The sequence below is a fragment of the Pseudophryne corroboree genome, chromosome 5 (assembly GCF_028390025.1).
Source record: "Pseudophryne corroboree isolate aPseCor3 chromosome 5, aPseCor3.hap2, whole genome shotgun sequence".
Taxonomy (NCBI): domain Eukaryota; kingdom Metazoa; phylum Chordata; class Amphibia; order Anura; family Myobatrachidae; genus Pseudophryne; species Pseudophryne corroboree.
Genome location: NC_086448.1, coordinates 236,625,039 through 236,634,824, shown reverse-complemented (window position 1 = coordinate 236,634,824; position 9,786 = coordinate 236,625,039). Strand labels below are relative to the sequence as shown.

The following is a 9,786-nucleotide window of genomic DNA, read 5'->3' as shown; positions in this document are numbered from 1 at the left end:
AATCACAGGGACTCTCCATTAGCTATATTATATGAATAAATATAAATACATTAGTGTGTATGTATATATATATATATATATATATACACTGTATGTATATATATATATATATATATATATAAATATATATATATATATATATCAAAAAAAGATTCAGAAAGCGCTGACAGAATTTATTTAAAAATATGTATTTATTTAGCTATTTTTACTCGCTATAGTAAAATTTATAAAATAGCTCTCTATGAACCATTTATACTGACAATTTTTTAGAAACAGCAATAGACAATTTTCACTTATTCTCTAACTCAATATACATCCTTTACCTTCACACATCACATATAAAAATTATAAAACAAAAACTTTTGTTCATAAAGAACCAGCTTGCTGTTAATATGTTTTTAGTATATCAAGATGTTTTCTAGCCAGAATGACTTGCGGCATGCATAAATTTAATACACTGGTAGCCTATTCAAAATGATCCTCGCTTCAAATAATCCAAGCTTGGAAGGTCTTTAACTAGATTGCTATATAACCTTTCTTGTCAAATGAATGGTTAATTTGCCAGATCAATTTGCAATTTGGCGAACAGAAAGCGGCTGATGGTTAGTTTGCCAAGCATGAACTGTGCAGGCTTCTATAATAGGCAGTTGTTATTCAGCGTATATATTGAGATAGTTTTTATGCAGAATTTAAAATGAGCGATTGCTGTTAAGCATGGCCATGCTAGTTTAAAACAAATGATTTACCACATCCTCGCTCTGTGTGGTTAAACATCCATTCACTCCCGGCTCTAGTGCTTCAAACCTTTGATGTGAGCCTTATCCAGAGGTGTAACAAGTCCCAGTAATAGGAGGTAATGCGGCAGATTCTGTCAGTATGGTCCCACCGAGAGGTTGATTGAGATGCGTTTCCCCGCCTTACAGCAGCTCTGTAATTCAGCGGCTTCCTCAGTCAATGTATGTATTTATATATAGTTATACAGTACTCATTCATTTATTAACATGTATGTAGTGCTAGCATATTCCCCTGCACTTTCTTTCAAAGTCCATTTGGGGCAGATTGGAAACTAAAAATGGCCCTGTAAAAATCTGTAGAAGTAGCCTCACATGAGCAGCTCCGGAGGGATACCATATAACCATGGCGGCAACACCACCGCTCACATGTCGAAACAAGCCAGATGTGCACATCGTCCCACCAGGGATCTTCCTCGTGAGCCCTATAGTCAATCCGCCCCTGCAGGGGAGGCATATGTAAAATTGTAGACAGATTTAGGATAACACAAATATAAAGATCTAAACTCAAATATAAATTGTAGTGTCAAAATCAAGCTGTTCTTCATTTGCGGGCTCAACGCAAAAGAAATTGGTATTTCCCCTGCATGAAAAAATATATATTTGTACCCTTGCTTAGAAATACCCGTCCCTTTCAAGCACCTGAATGATATCACTAAGCTAATTGAGCATCTGCTACTATATATGTCTGTTGTGAGAGGCAGAGAGGTTCCTGCATTAGGAGGAGGTGCAGGCCCTGACATGCCATATGGAGCATTATGGGGTTGCTTCAAGGTAGGTAGCTCTTAGCTTAGATATATTTACATAAGGAGCCATTATCATGTGGCTCCTTGCTGGCTAATCATAGACCCAGATTGGGGGTAATGGAGGTGTGGGGTGTGGTGCCTCTGGACTGGCTGAGCTGGATGGCTTTAGTGTGGCATACCTTTACATTCTATTAACACTTTTCACATACTAATTTCTTTAACACTATTTCTCCATTTTAATTACATCTCATTTTTGTATCACCTTTATAGCTTCGGCTTCCTAACACTAATTTATTAACACTATAGTTTTTTCACTGGTATGCTACCCTGGGCTTTCTGGCTTATGCTGGTGCTTTGGGGTGCCATACCCTGCACCTAGATATAGCGCTAGGGACCCCAAATATACAGAGATGTCTTTTTGCGGCTTTGGGGCTTATTCATACATTTGCGCAAATATATGTAACCGAGATCTCTGAATTCTAATATTGTGTAGGATTTAAATCTGGTTACTGTTATCATTCAGGGTGCTGGGGGGGTGCCTTTTTTGTCCTGCATAGAAATACCCATCCCTTTCAAGCTCCTGAATGATATAACTAAGCTAATTGAGCATCTGCTAATATATATGTCTGTTGTGAGAGGCAGAGAGGTTCCTGCATTAGGAGGAGGTGCAGGCCCTGACATGCCATATGGGGTTGCTCCAAGGTAGGTAGCTCTTAGTTTAGATATATTTAAGTAAGGAGCCATTATCATGTGGGTCCTTGCTGGTTAATCATAGACCCAGATTGGGGTAATGGAGGTGTGGGGTGTGGTGCCTCTGGACTGGCTGAGCTGGATGGCTTTAGTGTGGCATACCTTTACATTCTATTAACACATTTCACATACTAATTTTTTTAACACTATTTCTCTATTTTAATTACATCTCATTTTTGTATCACATTTATAGCATCGGCTTCCTAACACTAATTTATTAACACTATAGTTTTTTCACTGGTATGCTACCCTGGGCTTTCTGGCTTATGCTGTTGCTTTGGGGTGACATACCCTGCACCAAGATATAGAGCTAGGGACCCCAAATATACAGAGACACCTTGATGCAGCTTTGGGGCTTATTCATACATGTGCACAAATATATGTAACCGAGATCTCTGAATTATAATATTGTGTGGGATTTAAATCTGGTTACTGTTATCATTCAGGGTGTTGTGGGAAACAAAATGCCTTTTTTCTTGCTTAGAAATACCCCTCCCTTTCAAGCACCTGAATGATATCACTAAGCTAATTGAGCATCTGCTACTATATAATACTCCTGATGAAGTCTCATAATGAGACAAAACATGTAAGGTGATGGTGCTGTATGGTCCATCACTGTGGGTACACACTGTCGTGAGCTCACGTTCCATCTGTGGGGTGAGATAGGAGGTTGAAGAGATCAGCCCTAAGAGGGGTCAACCTAACAGCATCTGTAAAGAGTGTTATTTGGCATGCTGGTTTATTTTTAGAACCCATATGGAATTACTATACAAGTTTCTGGGTTCAACCAGGTGTCTCATAAAAATATACATTCAATTCTATGATCTTACAAAAAGACTCCATCCAATCCTGAATATTTCTCTCATGAACTTTGTGTAATTAGACTTTTAAACAGAATCTGAATATAATGTACTGTAGTAATTTACACAACTGTGATGTGATTTAAATGTTGTTATTAATTGCTCCCTCAGATTTGCTGTATGTATTTTTGGTCATCCTATCAGGAGACCTACCGGAAGGAGCTGCCATACTATTAAATTTGACAAAAGTTTATTTATAGTAATTAGTCAAAGCTAGCACTGGATAAGGGTATATTGTGTTGGATAAATATATATATATATATATATATATATACATACATGCAGAATGTCCCACACTCTCACCCAACCTAAACAGCTGCTGGGGTGCCAAATCAGAGTACAAACCCACAACGCACTTCCGGTCCCTCCCAGAAGTGACATCTGTGGTTAAGGGTGGTGGAGCACACAGGGCCGAATAATTGGAAATTCCTGACTCACTCCACCCGCCTGCTCCCCTGCTGTTATATTTTATTAAGTAGGTTATACCACACTATATGGATTACTTGTAATTTATACACATATACAAGAGATTGGCCTGAAACTTTTGGGTTTACCAGAAGTTATGATTACGTTCCGGGCTTTGGAACGCACTAGACAGCCCAGTGGGGTGTGCTTGGCACCCATTCTCAGGTATTAGTAGGTATTTAACCTGGGCCTGGGAGGCATAATCCACGGTTCCATGCTGTATACCTCACATAAGGTTCTTTGACTCTGATTTACTCATTTGGCACTGTTACCTGGCTGCATTACTTTGAGAAAGGTCCCAGATGGGGACCGAAACGTTGATATGCATCCTTACTTATGAAACTGTCTGATGGTTTTTTTTTTCCATTTTTTCTATTAAACACTTGTGACTATTGATTTTTAAGTCTGGAGAGTGCTAAAACTTCCACTCTTGTGGAAAACACTGCATTGTACTATGGGTCCCTCCCTCAGAGGGTTTGGCACCCCAGCAGCTGTTTAGGTTGGGTGAGAGTGTGGGACATTCTGCATACATTTGGCTATAGCTCACTATCTCTATGCTATACCCTGTCCTGCACCCACAAATTATTGTATCATATGCATTAACGGTATTGGGACTGTACGATTTAGGCATATACCATGAACACTTATATTGACTAGCCTGTTGTTTATGGTATTGTCAATCTCTCTGGTCTCTGGTGTGTTCATTGATGGGTTGCTGACATCCTTAGTTCTACAGCCATACCACACTGGACATGCACAATTTCATCTGAACTTGGAAGCTAAGCAGAGTTGGGCCTGGTCAGTACTTGGATGGGAGACCTCCTGGAATACCAGATGCAGTAGTTAACCCTTTGCGGCAAACTGTCTTTGATATTTCAGTATAATAACACACTAGTATGGTGCAGAGCCAACTTGGCTTTTTGGATGACAATCTTCTTAAACAGGCGGAACATGGTGTCTTCTCTCTAACGGATGATGAAGCTGATGAAGTTCTTTTTGATCAACTAGAATTTTACACATTACCAGCAGAAACTCTTGCAGATTTATATCACCAGCTTCTCAGACTCAGAAGTAGGGAAGTTGATCTCACTTTACATGGGCTGTTTCTGTCTAAATACTATATTAAAAAGCAGATACCCAGGAGTTTCAGTGTTAGTAATACACCCACACTAGGCAGAAATAACCCCGTCTTCTGTAGCCGTTGGTGTGGAGTCTTGAACAAATGTTCACTTGATTTGATGCTTTTGGTTGTAGAGGAGTTGGTTCAGAACTTAACAAAGTCAAAACACAAATTGATGCCTTTAATATCACCATCAGAAACGATAAGACCTGCAATCTGATTGAGAAATTAAGAGCACAGATTGACTTCTATAAGAAGGAACTCACAGCTTTCAAATGCAACAACCTTTCCATTGTTGCCTCTGATAATCAAACCCACACTGTTTATAGGTGGCTACCTTGCGACGCCAGACAAAATAGATCCCAGAGACCCTACATACAACGTAAACAACGGCAGAGACTATTTCAGACAGTTGACATTGGCTCTTCAGCCTCTGACACTGACTACTGCGACACCCATCCACTACAGAGTACTTTTTAAGGCCAGTCAACTACTGCAGCCCTACCCCCCTCTGCAGGGCATGCAGACCGCATCCAAGGAAGGGGAGATACATGGCAAAGGTGCCTAATCAAAACCCGGACTTAGTCTTTAATTTATCTAGTAGGAGGCATCCGTCAGTTTATTGTCCAGGGATTATCTTTTGTCCCAACGTGTCCACATAAACCTTTTGACACTGCAGTAGACATTTATAAATTTGGCTGTAAACTTAGATTATGAGAACACGTCATCACTAATGTAGATACTTCAACAATACCCTTTCGTAAACCATGTACATTCGACCCAACCTCCTCCAACCCAAGCATTAAAACCTTTGTCCGCTTGGTTGAACATGACATCAATTTAGCCATACCCAACAAATGCTTTGACAATTTGTCTAAAGCAGAAAGGCAGGCACTGACCAACTTGAAACAAGACACAAGTATTGTCATCAGACCAGCTGACAAAGGTTGTGCAATCGTGGTACAGGACTGGTCAGATTACTATGATGAGATTTTTAGACAACTCGCAGATGACATGACCTATACATGTCAGAACACCAATCCCATTCCTAATTTCAAAATATCGGTTGACTGTGTAATACAGAAAGGCTTAAGATCCAATTGGATAGATAAGAATACACCTGATTTTCTTACTGTGGAATACCCGGTTTGTCCCATCATATACACCCTCCCTAAGATTCATAAAACCCTCTCTCACCCACCTGGCAGGCCAATAATCTTGGTAAGGATCCCGTTATTGCAACCATTAACAATGTATGTTGATTCCGTCCTACAACCCATAGTACACCAGAGTGATAGCTATATATGGGACACGTCTGATTTTTTACACAAACTCTCCCAGCTTCACGTGACTGTGGACAATACCTTATTAGCAACTATGGATGTTGGCTCTCTCTACACCATTATTCCCCATGAACAGAGTCTACAAGCACTGGAGAGTGCACTTGACCAACAACCACCTAATGGTCCCCCCACCTGTTTTATAGTGGAGTTGGCTGGTCTTGTTCTAAAATACAATCACTTTGCTTATCAGGAGAAGTACTACATACAGGAACAGGGATGGGATCAAATCTGGCAGTCACCTACACAAATATTTTTATGATGGCCTATGAACAGACACATATTTTCCCTATTTATGGTTCACAAATTCTGTTCTATAAAAGCTTTATTGGACGATGTCTTTGTATTATGGAAAGGGTCTGTTGACTCATTCCATGAGATGGTTATGACACTAAATGGCCTTGATAATCTGGTTAAATTCAACCAACAGGTTGATGCACAGCAAATTGACTTTCTGGACATTACAGTAACGCTTGAGGTCAATACCATCCACACCAGACTCTTCAGGAAACCCACTGATAGAAACACCTTATTCTTGTCCAGTAGTCAACATCCTCCTGCACTTAAGGATAATTTACCCATTTCCTAATTTCTAAGAGTAATGCGGAACAACTCTAACAGTGAGACTATGGAAGATCCAACCTTCATTTCTAAATCTACAGCAGGCCCAGATCATATGGTATTTACTACCACATTTCTGGTAAAGTGAGTAACTTTATCCGTAAAAACTGGCCTATCATCGCCACTGACACACATCTTAAATTGAAGAAAAGCCATCCGCCAATGATGGCTTATTGCAAAACTCCTAATCTCAAGCCACTTCTGCTCAGACCTGTGGTCAGTCCCAGCATGGCAAACACCACCACCTGGCTACATGACAGAAAACCTGTCTGTTTCAAATGTACCAGGTGTTTCACCTGCAGGAGCATGTTACCAGGCCCAACTTTCGCACACCCACACTCTGGGATGCCCATAAACATTAAATTTAAATTGCATTGCACTATGGACCATGTCATTTATATCTTGACTTGCCCTTGCGGCCTCTACTATGTGGGGATGACCACGAGACAGTTTCATCACTAGATGGCGAACCTCCGGACCTCTATACATCAGGCGATAGAATCATGGTAAGCGGAACAACCTGTTCCACGGCATTTTGTGACCCACAAACATCAAGTGACCAACCTGCGCTGTAAACACATTGACTGGATCCCCCATCAACTCGTGGTGGTGATCAAGCACTTTTATTGCGCAAGAAGGAAAGTTATTGGATTTCATGACTAGACACTATCGCACCTAGGGGCATGAATGAGAATAACCCGTTATCCATCTTTCTTAAGTAGTAAACAGTAATACTCCAATGGAGCTGAACTATTATGTAGACTTCTGATTTATGAATCTTTTATTGTAACTAGTCTCATACAATCTTCCCTCTGACTGATTCTTAGCTTATACCTGAGGCTGTCAAGCACTTGGTGAAGTATTTGACATATGGGACCAGCACAGTAAAATAGTTAATTTGCCCCTTCTGGTCATTTGGTAATATTTTTGCTCTTGATGTTTATAACTAATTATTCAGTGTGTATAAACCCCACAAAGATATACCATCTTTTTACTTAACTGTATACCACCTCATATATCTATATTCTGTTTGTTGTCTGGTGATACTCTGCACTGTTATGTTGATGTAGATTATTGTACACTTATTAATGTGATTCTGGTAACTGCTCCTCCCAGGCTGTTTTTGTACCCTTATGTGCCATGCTACTGATTTATGCTCTCCCCTACGTTTGATAAGGAGTGCTATTTATTTATTTTAGTGCTCCAGGTCTTATCACCTATTAACAGTGACAAAAAGCACTAATCCACGACACTCAATAACCTTTATTAACATATGTTGCCTGCGATATTTGTTGCACTACACATGGTCTGTCACTTGGAGCTGTGACAGACCTCGGTGTAGTATATACATGTAGCGTTGCTAGATTACCAGAGACACCTGCAACGCACTTCCGGTTCCACCCGGAAGTGACGTCTGCGGTTCAGAGCGATGGAGCGCACAGGGCCGAATGATCAGAAATGCCTGACGCTCGTCACCCATCTGCTCCCCGGCCGTTATGTATTTATTAGGTAGGTTATACTACAATATATGAATCACTTGTAACTTATACACATATACAAGAGATTGGCCTGAAACTTCCGTGTTTACCAGAAGTGATGATTACGTTCCGGGCTTTGGAACACACTAGATGGCCCAGTGGGGTGGGCTTGACGCCCATTCTCAGGTATTAGTAGGTATTTAACAGAGACCTGTGAGGCATAATCCACAGTTCCATGCTGTATACCTCGTGTATGGTTCTTTGACTCTGATTACTCATTTGGTACTGTTATCTGGCTGCATTACCTTGAGAAAGGACCCAGATGTAGACCAAAACGTTGGTGAGCATCCTTACTTATGGAACTCTTTAAGTTTTTTTTTTTTTTTCATTTTTTCTATTAAACACCTGTGACTATTTATTTCTAAGTCTGGAGAGTGCTAAAATTTCCACTCTTGTGGAAAACATTACAATATATATATATATATATATATATATATATATATAACAAAATACTTCAGGTGCACTAGTAAATGTATGCAGATAACAGCCAGCAACATATGTGGAAAGATTCACCTATGAGCTTACACCCACAAGGGAGAGGTGATAAACAATACCAGACCCCCACTATTGAACAGGTTATATGTTACTGTTGCGTATGTAAACTTATTGTATTGTGCTTCATGTTAATTTATTACATTCCTCTGTTTATCAAACATGAATAAACTCTTTTAAGTGAATTTCAGTATCGTATTTTAAAAATCAGACTGACTATTTTAATATAAGGGTATTGTAATGAGGTATTACCCCTCTACTACACATTTACTAGGTCACCTGAGGTATTGTGTTTTATATATCCATTTCCCAGTCCCCACTAGCACGGGACTACCAAAAGGGTGCTGCTGTATATATTTACCAGCGCAGAAAATAGGGAATTGTTGTATTTATTATATAGACAGAGAGTCGGACTGGGGCATGAAGGGCCCACCAGGAAAATACGGTGGTGGGGACCATGTTTAGGGGTGTGGCCTGTCTCAAGAGGGGGTGGGGCCAACCACTACAAAGGCTTGGCTAACTATTAGATAGTGCATGGTCTGAGCCCCTTAATATATATATATATATAGTAAATACTTGTATTGCATGCATGATAATGTATGAGATTAATAACTGCAATGCATTGAAAATACACCATAATCCTGTGCAGTATAAGGTAACGTATGTATAATGTATAATTCAAGTGCATGGTCTGGAACTTTAATCTCTAGAAGAGGAGGTTCTCTCTCCCTTCCCCAGGTAGTGGGGCCCACCGGGGGTTTCCCCTATACCCCTGTGGGCCAGTCCAACCAGTTAGATAGATAGATAGATAGATAGATAGATAGATAGATAGATAGATAGATAGAACCAAGACTTTGTACTACCTATGCTAACTAACAATAATAAACAGTGAATATTTAGTTAAAGTATTGATCAATGCATTTAAATCTGCAGCCGCCAACAAGGGACCCAACTTTCCTGCAGGATCTACTCTATTGCTCAATATGATTACCACAAAAATAGCTATCTCATTAGTGTTAAACTTTAGGTCTAAAGCTCACAGCAACTTTGCTTTTAAAGGTGA

General features: G+C 39.9%; 1 pseudogene; it reads left to right on the top strand.

Moving 5' to 3' along the window:
- Positions 1 to 4,340: 4,340 nt before the first annotated feature.
- LOC134930101 (5S ribosomal RNA) lies at positions 4,341 to 4,458 on the top strand (annotated as a pseudogene).
- The last annotated feature ends 5,328 nt before the right edge of the window (positions 4,459 to 9,786 follow it).